Source organism: Oncorhynchus mykiss, chromosome 22 (assembly GCF_057628025.1).
Source record: "Oncorhynchus mykiss isolate SJ-2025 chromosome 22, ASM5762802v1, whole genome shotgun sequence".
Lineage (NCBI taxonomy): Eukaryota > Metazoa > Chordata > Actinopteri > Salmoniformes > Salmonidae > Oncorhynchus > Oncorhynchus mykiss.
The window spans coordinates 14,552,669-14,566,440 of record NC_143043.1 but is presented as its reverse complement, the minus strand read 5'-3'; the positions used below and the strand labels follow the sequence as shown (position 1 = coordinate 14,566,440).

Sequence of the window (13,772 nt, the reverse complement as noted above, 5' to 3'; positions counted from 1 at the left end):
ATTTAGTCTCCATTCAATGAAGCCAAATAATAGTTCATAAATATGCAAAAAGATCTAAGAGCTTTGCATGAACAATACAAATACCGTACACAAATGAAAACGTCTCAGCCTTGATGTCATCATACAAACAGCCACTAAAAGCCCTAGAGTTACACAAAAACCCTGTAAAAGTATACTGTGGCAGAGAGCCAGAACAAAGTGCTTCACAGCAACGCACTCCCCTGAAAGCTTTCCCATTCATAAGCAGTTTACTTTACCCACCGATGGATTTTGCCCCGCTTTGCACTGCAGAGACATTTCAGTTGAGGGGGAACTTCTGACCCAAATCATGAAAGTATATTAAACAACAACAAAAGAACCCCCCCCCGAAACGAGGCGGTGGCAGTGTGCAGTAACAGAAGAGAGGCCAGCATCCAGATGGAACAAGTCTTCATAAGGCAGTAATCCTGCGGTAGCGGAGCAGGGCTGTCATTAACCAGGAACCAGGAGACGGAGAGCAAGAGGTAGCAAGTAGCAAGCACAACAGGAAGAGCTGCCCCACAATTCCAGGAAAGTCAGCTCCACCTACAGTAGGAAAGCCGGCCAGCACTCAATTACTCACTGGAAGTATTGGCAGAGAGAGAACAAGAGAGAGAGAGAGAGAGAGAGAGAGAGCGAGAGAGAGAAAAAAAGGAGAAAGAGCGAGAGGCTGGATATAAGCAGGGACAGAACTCCATAGGACCCTGGTTGGTCTAGTCAGTATATCTTTGGTCCTCACACAGGACAGACAGGTCAGTGTCCTCTGTGCTCTGAGCCCTGCCCACTGAGCTCTGATCCAGAGAGGAGAGAGAGGACAGCGTCAGGATCCGTTTTCCTCCGTGACCGTCACCTCTGCCTCTCCAGCGGCACAATGCTGCCCTGTGTGGCAGAACTTTTCTTGGCTCTGTCACCAGGGATTAAAAAAGAGAAAGCCTGACTAAACACAAGCACACATATACAGATGTAGGATTTTAATATGAGCCAGTTTGCTACAGCAGAAAAAAATTTCTGCAGCAACAGGAAATGTGAATTATTATGTGAATTATAATGAATCGACATTTATGTAGGCGTTGATATGCTTTCGTTTGGGCAAATCAAGTCTAAGTGGAAATGACAAACTTTAGAAGCCATTTTAAAACTCAAAATACATTACAAGTTAGCATTTCCTGCTGAGCAGGAACATTTTCAGCAATGAAAGACTGGTCAAATTAAGATCCTACATCTGTACACAGGCACGCAGGAATGTGCACACACACAGGGGATGGGTTGGGATGGGAGCCTTGCTGGCAGCAGGATTCATCTGAAACACAGGGAGGGCAGGCAGGGATCTCTGATTCCCTGTGCTCCCAAACAACAAGTTGACCTAGACGGCACAGATTACATCTGTCTGTCTCTATACAGACCATCAGTGTCTCTCACTGAGTTGAGGCAGTAAGCCTACAAAGCTTCACAAAATCATTATTAGACCACAAATGCTCCACATTCTGTTTTAAAATTAAAGCCCTCTCCCTCTCCTCAAGAGCAGTGCAATCTGTAGACATGTGTCTCTTCATGATAAGACCTGTGTTCATTTGTTCCAGTGCCTTCTAAAGCGGGATGAATCACTTGTAGGTAAGGGTTTGTGTCTACCATCTACTATTTGCTCTTCATGTCCCTCCCTCCCTCCAGGCCATTTGAATTCTCCTATCATTCAAAATGACATTGAGATAGAATCCCCTCTCTGACAGACAGATCCATACTGTAGACATCATAGACATGCCTTGGTGAACACAAAGGGGTGGGTATGAAAGTGAGAGACACATGGTGTTGGAGATGGCATGGGAATGTGAATGGCATTCCCCTGACTGACTTCATGTGAAGCCTCCAGCTGGGCAGGAATGCCTGCTGTACTGCTGCAGTCTTCTGTACTGTAATGTCAGTGACTCAGTGTCAGTGATTCTCAGTGGGGGAGAGTGGGATTCATCAAAACACACTCAGGACCCAGAGGTTCCGAATGAAAAACCCATGCCCACAGTTCATTTCCACACCCATAGTAGCCTTACACATGCCTGCTATTTTTATTTAAAACAATTCTACACAAAGTACTCAAAGAACATTGCCACACATATGCAACACATTCATGCAGAATACAAGATTAATTAATGGCATTGTTAAAACACTGTCTATAGGAAATAAAACTTTACAATGCGTCAGTATTCTAGTCATACACAAAGATCATGTTGCATTAACCTTTTTCCCATTGACAAAATATTGATTGATAATGCGTGGGTGGAGATGAATGATCAATTGCCTTGAAGCCAGTCGCCTGTCTGTCCACTGCCAGCTTTGGAAAAAGGCCCATATGAAATGTGACCTTTACGATGGGGCTGGGACGGTTTACAGCCATCCGGGGTTGGCACCTACAGTCATTGGTTGGCACTGAACCCACCATCGATAGCCAGTAGGACTGTGCATCAGCGTGGCCTGAGAGAGGGAGAAACACCACACAAAAAGCCAACTAACACCGCCTAATGTGTAGCCACATCTAGACACCATCAGCCTAAAGAGCCCCACAAAGCTCTCGTCATAAAGGTTGTAAATCCCCAACATGTAGAGCCAGCAGGGTCAGATTAAGTGCAGGAAAACTGATAAATCGCTTACTCACAGAGTTAACTGTAAATTGTTAATTCCCAGGGCCCAGACATGCAGGGTGGTATCTCTGCAGAACTGAAAGAGCAGTGGAACAATAAACAGGGATAGGCATCACTGCACGTGGTCACTGACAGTTTTCCAGTGTGCTTGCATCTTGTATCAAGCATTAGTACTAAGCAATATGGCACTTCAGGGAAACTCTGAATTTGGATATTAGGCCTAATAACAAAATTGAAATGTTATTTAAACTAGAGTCATCCTTGGACAAATATTACCTTTTGGGCTCCCGTGTAGCGCAGCTGTCTAAGGCATTGCATCTCAGTGCTTGAGGCATCAATACAGACACCCTGGTTCGATTCCAGGCTGTATCACATCCGGCCGTGATTGGGAGTCCCATAGGCCGGCGCACAATTGGCCCAGCTTCGTCCGGGTTTGGCCGGGGTAGGCCGTCATTGTAAATAAGAATTTGTTCTTAACTGACTTGCCTAGTTAAATAAAGGTTACATTTAAAAAGAAACAAGATATGTGCTCTCATTTTTGTGCCGATTTTTTTCTCTCCAATTCAAGCACCTTTTTAATTGGCTATGCCAGACTCTTTTATCATCTCTAATGATGGCCGCAATCCATATATTTATTATTAGAGAGAGAGAGAGAACTTGCTCTTTTCCCTTTTTTTCCTGGGGCAGATACCTAACATCATTATCTGTAATCCTGTCTTCACAGCGTATCTGTGACCAATGTGTGGCCTGGTGCTGCACCCAAAAGCAGCCGGCTCAATGGAGCGGCCCAACGGTCCCCTCTGTCTGCCTAAAGTGATTTACAGCTGTGGCGAGAGGCAGATGATTAGACAAAACCTCTAATCTCCCAAATCTGCACCCGTACACATCACTGTGATTATCAGCAAGGGCCTCATCCTGACCTACATTCACCAAAAACATGGGAATTTACTGCTTTCATATATTAGAAAACAAACCAGGAAGCACAGTGGTGTGCTGTGTTATCTAAGTGGACGATAGAAATCAACATTTGTTTTACTTCAAGGGCCCCTCCACCTGTCAAATATGATTTTGTTGAAAAGGCAAACCAGCTTTATTCAGGGGTTTGCATTATACTGCGTTTCTACTATTGATGCGAAGCTAATGCACAACCAATTGACTATGGATTTGTACTACTGCATTATAATGAGAGCATGTGACCTGTTGTACATTTCAACAATCATTTTCCCATTCCCATTAGCCGACGCCAATGGCGACAGCTAGTCTTACTGGGATCCGACACATAACGGAAAATACATTATAGACAAAAGACTCCAATTGACATACATTTAAAAACATTAACATGTAGTGTGTGTGCATCTATCAGTTACATATACAGTACATGTCATTACATACACACAACAAGTAGGTCACATGGGGGAGAGGTGTTGTGCCGTGAGGTGTTCCTTTATTTGTTTTTTTAAACCATGTTTGCTGTTTATTTGCACTGTATAATATGGGAGTTACATGCATAATATTATCCCTTTGATCATAATGAAGAGCAGGACGTGCCGCTCTGTTCTGGGTCAACTGCAGCTTAACTAGGTCTTTCTTTGCAGCACTTGACCACATGACTGGACAGTAATCAAGATAAGATACAACTAGAGCATACAGGACTTGCTATATTGATTTTGACAGTACAGTAGGTGTTTCATTTGTTAAGTTGATGTCCTGTTGAGGGATATTGATCACAAATGTGTGCCAATAAACAATAGCCTAGAGTAAGGGGTGTACATGTGAACAGACAATAATACAGTCATGAAATGCAACCATCTAAAAAAAAAAATACACTGCAAAGTAGGTTTTTTTTGCAGCTGAGAGTCCAATGCTGATTTGATCAAAGATAAGAAACTGGAAACGGAGGCCACTAGTTGGATTGATACATTGCCAGTTAGCCGTTAGCCAGCAAAGCAGTCAAAGAGCTTTAGAACAGAGGGTGTGTTAACTAGGCCAGCTGTTGGCAGGGCCAGTCTTTCTGTAGGTCATCCTGGTCAGTAATCAGAACAGCCAAACTCTCCCATTTCCTCCCTGCTGCTTGGCAGGTGGCATCAGCAGGAAAATGTTGTTTTCTTTCCATAACCACATGAACTTTCACTGAATCCCCCTAAGACTGTTGCTTTCCCAGCAAAGCCCTAGACCAGCATAGATGTCATGATAACAGAATTGGTCGCAGTTGGATTACACTAATCTCAAATTCCGGTCGTTTTAATTAAAACATGATCAATCAAAACATCTTTCGTCCCTTGGTCCCCAAATACTGTACAAATAACTCAGTGGATTAAATTGAGGGTTTATGAATATCTCAAGAAGATTATGAGTCATTGAAATTACTCGAAAATGTATGGGTTAACTTCAAGAGATATATTTTCATTCTTATGAAATATACTGTTTTACATTGCTGCATTGTGATTTCAGATCACCACATGGAAATTAATGGACAACTCAACCCACTGAAAAACAGGTTAAAGGGGGACATCTTGTGGCTGACATAAAAACTGACGATCCCTGACATAATTGAATATTTGGTCATGCTGATGATAGGTTACGAACTATGCATACACAGACTTCTGAAATACTTTCTGTAGTAGCGTCAAACAAAAAGTTACTGTTGTAGAGTCCCAAACAAACACACTATCCCGACTGTACCGTTGCTTCTTTGCCTATTTCAACACCTACATTCCAAAGACTGAATCTCAACAAATGATTCACTGACTGACACATTCCATGATACCTCTAGTGGCCAGCCCACAAGGTTTCCATGGTGATACATTATTTACCACACAAGTGATCAAAGAGCGACTACAGAGAAAGTCAGGCATTCTTCAGCTCTGGTGGGAAACAATGACTTACTAATTAATAAGGAAAACCCCAGGCTCCAACAGCAAAGTCTACATTTTACATTTAGAAAATAAGACGTTCGTAAGGATGACTTGCCCAGAGATAAGCTCTGTTGTAAAACTACAGGCAAGCTTCTGACACAACATTATACATAATGCTTGAGAGTTAGAGAGGTAACCCAGATTGCGGAACACTGCTATCTTTCACTTGTGTTTATCTTATCTTATCTGAGGTGTATTACATTTGCTGGGGCATCAGGAGATGTGTTTTGTATTCATAAGGATGTATTTTCAATCCCCTGGTAGCACTAGTATAACCCTCAGACTGTGTAACAAACACAAGGTCTTTATTGGCAATACACTGTTGAAAATAGCAGCTTCACTTAACAAAAACAGCTTTAATTGACATTTGTGAGAAAACAACATTCTGAACTGGTCACATTCTACAACCTGAAGAACAACAAAGGCTGGCTTTTCAACTGCATTCTGCAAACAGCCTGCTCGATTCAAATAAAGATGGATTACTTCTTGCACCTGTCTCATAAATGACGTTTTCATGACGATCAATGTGTAAACCTTGGCATGATGTCAGCACTGAAATTGGCATACCGGCTTTTCTCATCACAAAATGAGGTGACATCCAAAGAATGCTGATTACAGACGACCCGTCGCACATAATCACACCATTGATGTGTTGTTTCCTTTCACATTCACATGGCCCCTCCACCGCTGTGTTATTCTACACTCTGTAACGTGACTTTGATAATTCATCTGTCGTCAAACATAATGGCATTTCTGAGTGCAATGCAGCAGTGACATCAGCTTTTGAACTGTACCCTGCCTCGAGTCTCAGAAACTTGTTCTGTCAACACACTGATATCAAGCACTTACTGCACAGGCACACACACACACACACACACACAGACACACACAGGCACACACAGACACACACACACACACACACACACACACACACACACACACACACACACACACACACACACACACACACACACACACACACACACACACACAGAGAGAGAGAGAGAGAAACCACTTGCTTGAAGGAAAATAAGCAACCCCAAAGTAAGCAGTAACCTCTTTTTTACCTGCCACATGGCTAAAGTCCCATCATCCACAAACAGGGGGAAAAGAAAAGAGGTCTCACAGTTGACAAGTCTGGTAATAATGTACTAGGCCAATCCACTGTAGCAATCTGGACAAATTAGCTCAGCCCTACTTAAGCGTTTACCTCCAGTACCAGTATATTGGCTCTGATTTAAGTTTCTGGTCCTCTAACCCTGTCCTCTCAGCCTATTGAGAAGAGGCAGGAGGGTTGAAGCTGTCCTCCTTTTCTCTCTGTTCTACTGAGTACTGTATCTGGCCCCTGTGGGCTACAAACTGTTGCCCTAACCAATCACACAGAGGGGGAGGGACCTCTGAGAGGGGGGGTGTCTGTTCAGGGATTGTGAGCTGAGAAGCGTTGCCATCTAATGCTCTGTTAAGACAGTATATCCAAATGGCACATATGGTATTACTGTACTAGAGCATGTTTATAATCCAATAACCATAAATCATAATTTATATAGGTTAAATTACTTGCCGTTGATGTATAAAACCACAACAGGTATAACAATCCAGTTATTAATCCAGTATATCACAATGATTTTTTTAATGCGCCACAACATACCAATGTTGATCTAATTGATGAAAAACACATCTGTAACAATATGAGGTGGTGGTTCTCACACCAGTCCCCGGGAAACTCAACACAGACCAGAGTCATATAGCCAAGTAAAACAGTCAATGACGTCACCATGCATGCACTGTAAAATGATGCATTTCATACTACTGTACACCTACTGTAATGTAAATACGGTATCAAAGCAAGTACTGAGTAATGACACACAGTACAATACGTTAATATTGACTGTATTATACTGTAAAAAAAAAAAAAAGTAACTTATACTGTAATCGGAATGAATGAATGAATGAACTACATTTATTGAGGGGAGGGGGGTTGTATTTCACAGTATTTTACTGTAATTACAGGGGATTGGTGCAAGCAGGTTGGCTGCTAGGTAAAGTGTTTACACATTACAGTATACTGTATTGATGAATATTTGTTGTTTGATACCACTTGCACTTCTAGAAGCTTTAACAAAGGCTTCCGAACTGGTAGCGACGATAGGGCAAAATGCTCAACAATTTAAGGTTTGAAGGTCATGAACAGTCAAAATCATGTTTTTTTATGACATTGGATCAAAGTAAGATGACCAAAGTATGAAAAATGACTGTTGCTTTTATATTGAGATAGTTTGATCATAAAGTTACTGGCTCCCTCCCCCATGTCAAACACTTGGATTCAGGAGGCGGGGTTTATAAAGGCAATAGGGTGACCTCACCCTAACTCTCATTTTAGTATACCAATGGTAACATGATATTCTCCTACCTAATTTCAATAAGTACCGCCTTGTCAGCAAATATATTTAAAAGTGTACATTATTCATATATGACAAAGATACTTACATGTATATGTTTCCCCTTTCATCTGTGTCTGGTGTTAGCTAGCTACTTGCTAGCTAGGTCATCATACGCTCCAAAGAGTTTGTTACTGTTGATAATACCCCAAATTACCATATAAATTATATTGTTACGTTACAGATTGTATTATACTTCCACAGAATTAGACCAATGATCTAACAGGTCAGCAACACCCACAGTGGAAAAAAAACGAATGACTTTCATAGTCATATTGGCTATATTGTTACCCATTCGCGTCTTTATGAAAAATGTGTTCATTGTCACAACAGCATCTTTTCAGCATTCTCATTGGAAACATGATCATAATGCTGACCTGACAAAAAAGCAGAACACCGGGATGATTTATCTTGACTTCTATCAAACTTGACAAGCGCCGTGCAAGTTTCTCGCACCGAGCACACGCTCCATCTTGCCCGGTAAACACTTTTACTGGACATTGAAACATGGAAATAGAGGAATGTGTTTGTGGTTGAAACAGTTGACTGAGACAGTGTTGATAGTCTCAGTTTGTTGGCACCAGTTGCACCGCTCTGTGGTCATGTGGGGAGGAAAAAAACTTCCTCTCCTAACGTCTGCAGCTACCAGGCAAGTTTGGCAGCCGCCTGCTGATGCCATCACATCGTATAACATCTGAGCAATGCAAAACCTTGGCTTCCATCACACCTCCATAGCTAAAGGTTAAGGTATATACCGTAGCTCAGCTCACATGTTCCACTACCTGGAATTACCTTTAATCAATGACCTCATGGGATCACTCTGACTATTGATATCTCATAATAAACCCTGTGTTAGTTTACCGTGCTAAGGCTCTAGCACAGCATGCTGGCTACAGAACTCAGGCAGTAATCGATTTAGATTGGTAATTACCCAGAGCCGGACGCCTGCCATGAGAACGCTCATGTTTCCTTTTTCACTTCATACCACTGAAAGAGACATCCAGTTCTTCTTTGGTTGAGCAAAGATTGAGCAATGAATAACAATAGCTCAGTAACCAATTACACTAGAGCAACTGGGCTTACCGTGATGAAATACTGTGGTTTAAAATGTGGTACAAAACCACAGTAGTGTGCACAGTTTATTTTGACAACTAATCAAAACAGAATCCTCTGACATGAGAAGTGTGTGTGAGTGGCCAGTGCACACCGCATAACGTCTGTCATGGAAATCTGCTCCAGTATGACGTTGATGGCCTACAGTAAATACAATTGCTGCCATTGTTCCTTCTTCATCCTAATCAACATTGGCATATCAGTCCCTCAGAGGGCTGCCACAAAACAATATTGTACAGTTGCCTTAATTTGAGCCAGTTTGCTACAGCAGGAAAGTATTACTGCAGCAACAGAAAATGTGAATTGTTATGTGGATTTCTAATTATTGTTCTTGTTTTTTGTAGGGGTTGAGCCATTTTTTGTTAGGTCAAATCAAGTCTGACATTTTTTTGGGGGGGGAAATGACAATGACTTTAGAAGCCTTTTTAAATCATGCATCTGTAGGACACAATTCCAGCCCTGTCTATTCACTGTATTGTATTGGACACTGGCCAATAGCTGTGTATAAATACTGCCACTATCAATCAATAGTGACCTCTACGTTCCAGATGGATTTAAGGCCAGGCACCCCCCCCCTCCCCCCTCCCTTAGCTGGCAAAAGTTTATTGTGATGTGATTAAGAGGTCACTAAATATGATCAATTTTTGTATTAAAATGTTTCTTAAATGTTTGTTTCTAATATGCAAATGAGGCGCTATCAATTAACTATACAAATGTAAATATGTATGTTTAATGCATTTTTGGCACATTCTTCAGAAGAAAATGTTATCTAGAATGAAAATTGTACAACACATCAACAATTCATTTTGTAACAGTCTGGAGAACATACCGTATCTAAGAATAACCACACACACATTATTCCACACAGATGCTTCTGGAGCTGAGAAAAATGTGTTGGTGTGTCGGAAGAGTCTAACTTTTGGGACATGGCAGTTAAAGACAAGTGCACTACATTTAGACTACTAAACGCCAAACGCCTGTTTAGACCCAATCACCATCTCTTCAAAGAATGTTACTACATATATTCCAGTTTGTAAGGTTCCCTATGAAATTGGCTTTTAAATTGTGTTGGATTCAATGTTTAAATTGTGTGGGATTTAATGCAGTGAGATTTGATATTATGGATATTTAAATATATATATACAGTGCATTCAGAATGTATTCAGACCCCTTGACTTTTTGCACATTTTGTTACACTACAGCCTTATTCTAAAATTGATTAAATGTGACCCGTTTCAGGAAACTAGGAAACTAGGCTTACGACTCATTACTTCACAGGAGACCTGTTAGAACGTAAACTTATTTTCTTTATCAAAATGTGTTTTTTGGCAGAAATGCCTTCTCGAACATGTGAATTTGCCATCTGTAAAGATTAATCAAATTGTTAAATTACGAGCTTAATTGGTTTAGCCAAAGAAAAGGCAGCAACCTTCCCTCTAGCCATGATTGGCTGAGATAATGAGTGGGCTGGACATGCTGAGAGATGAGTTTGGATTGGTCTTCCATGTGGCACACTTCTGTCTATTTGAGCTGGTCAGTATGCCTAGGTAATCCTGTCTAATGCATCTTTAAAAAAATATATATATATATGTATCGCTTATTAAAACTGTTTATGTGTTGCTCCCCACTTTCTGGAGGACCGAGTTTTGAAATCAGTGGATGATTGCTAAGGAGATGGAGAAAATACCTTTCTTAGCTAGCTAACATTGAACCTGGTTGGTTAGCTACCTTTAGATTTATGCAGGGTAGTAATGTCATGAGTTGGGATTATGGTTAATTGTTTGCCTAGCTAGTTAACGTATGTTGGCTGGCTCACTAGCTAACGTTACATGTATGGCCTTATTATTCGTATATCAGAGCCATTTGCTTAGCTAGCTATAGCCTAATGTTAGCTAGCTAACATTGAACCTGGTTGGTTTATTTACCTGTAGATTCATGCAGGGTAGTAACGTCATGAGTTGGGATTATGGTACATTGTTTATCTAGCTAGCTACATGTTTTACCAAAAGACTCCATTATCCAAGTAACCATTTTGGTGCATTCGTAAATTCAGTCTGGCCATGTACTCCGATATCATAGCACTCTCATCTGTTTGTGCCAGAGCGCAGAATAACTGCTGAATTTACGAACACTCAACACCCATTGAACATGGCCGGTGTCAGTAAACGTCGGCAAGAAAGAGTAAGTCAATTGTTGCCAGCAGCACAGTTAGTCTGGATAACATGAACACAGCCTAACTAGCTCTGCTAGGGCGAGAAAAATGGTCAGAGTGGGATGTTCTCTCATTATGTGTATGGAAATAGCTAGCAAGCTAGCCAATGTCAGCCAGTTAGCTTGGGTGCTTGACTGCCATTGTGAGGTTCAGAGCGTTGGGTGTGCACTCTGAACTCTCAATCTGACAGCACAGTTACAGTCACCAACGCTCTGGATTACATAACAGCCTAACCAGCTCTGCAAGGGCGAGTAATGTTCAGTGAGCTGTTCTGTTATTTCTGTCTCAAAGTAGCTATCAAGTGAGTTTGGGTGTTTGATTTTTGTTGTTAGTACAGAACGCTTGGATCAACCCTTAAAGAGATTGGTGGGGCTAAAGCTTAAGAGGGTGTGAACGATGCTGAATGGGTGTAGACAAAGAGGGGCTCTCCATTAGTAGCACCAAAATATTTAAAGGCCATTTTCTCAAAAGTTTATCAACTTTCAAAGCAAAATTACTTTCCCGTTGTTTCTCAACTATATTGTATGATATACCATTTGTAGCTCTGAGTCTCTACTTTTATCCAATGTAAAAAAAAACACAATTTCAAATTTTGCTACATAAGAACGATTTGAGCCGGTCGGTCACAAATTGTTTTTTCCCCCTCATCAATCTGCACACAATACCCTGTAAAAACAAAGCAAAAACAGGTTTTGCTAATTTCTTAAAAATAAAAACTGAAATATCACATTTACAAAAGTATTCAGACCGTTTACTGAGTACTTTGTTGAAGAACCTTTGGCAGCGATTACAACCTTGAGTCTTCTTGGGTATGAAGCTACAAACTTTGCACATCTCTATTTGGGTAGTTTATCCCATTCTTCTCTGCAGATGCTCTCAAGCTCTGTCAGGTTGGATGGGGAGTGTCATTGCACAGGTAGTTTCAGGTGTCTCCAGAGATGTTTGATTAGGTTCAAGTGCGGGCTCTGAATGGGCCACTCAAGGACATTCAGAGACTTGTCCCGAAGCCACTCCTACGTTGTCTTGGCTGTGTGCTTATGGTCATTGTCCAGTTGGAAGGTGAACCGTCGCCCAAATCTGCGGTCCTGAGTGCTCTGGAGCAGGTTTTCATCAATGATCTCTCTGTACTTTTTTCCATTCATCTTTCCCTCGATCCTGACTGGTCTCCCATTCCCTGAAGCTGAAAACATCCTCACAGCATGATGCTGCCACCACCATGCACCAGTTTCCTCCAGACGTGAAGCTTGGCATTCAGGCCAAAGAATTCAATCTTGGTTTCATCAGACCAGAGAATCTTGTTTCTCATGGTCTGAGAGTCCTTTAGGTGACTTTTGGCAAATTCCAAGTGGGCTGTCAAGTGCCTTTTACTGAGTAGTGGCTTCCATCTGGCCACTCTAATACATTTCCCAAAATTTAAAAAAAAACTGTTTTCGCTATGTCATTTTGGGGTATTAAGTGTAGATTGAGGACATTTTTGTATTTAATACATTTTTGAATAAGGCTGTAACATAACAAAATGTGGAACAAGTCAAGGGGTCTGAATACTTTTCAAAAATATATACACAACATACAAAGCTATTACTGAGTTGCAGATCATATAAGGAAATCTACATAAATTAATTCTGTCCTAATCTATGGATTGCACAGCCACTGGGGAGCCAGGTCCAGCCAATCAGAATATTTTTTTTTCAGGCTCCAGTGATGGGATCAGCCAATGTGGACATACATATTGGAGACCGAACGTTCCACCACCCCGTCTGGGTTGCAGAGGTCAGAGAAAAGTGGCTGTTGATTTTGGACTTCCTACGCAGGGCATGCTGACAGCTGGATCTTCGTGCTGAGATTATAATCTTTTATGGCAGTCCTGCCATACATCTTCGGTGTTCCCGAAGACTGAGACCCTCCAGACCCCTGTACTATCGAAGCCTTGCCCTTTGGAAGAAGACATCTCAACCCCACTAGCAGGCACGTGGACGTCCTGTGGACGTGATTACACCAACAATGCCCAGCCTGACTCAACCTCTATTCCCCACACTCATCCAAGCAGTGACCCCCAGGTGTGGACTACAACCAGGTAAGTGACATAACTGTCAAGGACTCCTTTCAGCTGTCTCGGGTGGATGAGTCCCTTGACTTGGTGATGGTGTTCACATGGTTCTCTTCTTTGGACCTTCGAAACGTCTACTGGCAGGTGGCCATGGCTCCAGAGGACAAAGCAAAGGCTTCTTTCACCACAGGAAAGGGGCTGTGGCTGTTCAAGACCATGCTGTTCGGACTATGCAACTCCCCAGCAATGTTTGAACGACTGATGGAGAAAGTACTGGCTGGCATGCCTCCTGAATGCTGTCTAGTGCAGCCTCAAGCTGCACCCTGAAAAGTGTTGCTAAGGGAGGTCACGTTCCTCGGCCACAGAGTGAGCAGTGAGGGCCTCAAAACAATGGAGGAC

The 13,772-nt window shown here is 41.9% G+C and overlaps 1 protein-coding gene across 11 annotated transcripts in view; it reads right to left on the bottom strand.

Annotated features, from left to right (window-relative positions):
• LOC110501400 (E3 ubiquitin-protein ligase MID1) overlaps positions 1–13,772 on the bottom strand; it is a 59,207-nt gene that overhangs the window by 18,334 nt on the left and 27,101 nt on the right. The window contains exon 1 of one of the 11 annotated variants that reach the window (XM_090216416.1): positions 6,631–6,912. The exons of 5 other annotated variants lie outside the window; for them this stretch is intronic. The gene's annotated coding sequence lies outside the window, so the exon portion shown is untranslated. Of the gene's footprint in view, positions 1–261; positions 904–6,630; positions 6,913–13,772 lie in introns of those variants that run through there. 5 more of the 11 variants (XM_021578942.3, XM_090216413.1, XM_090216414.1 and 2 more) reach the window with 5 other exon arrangements.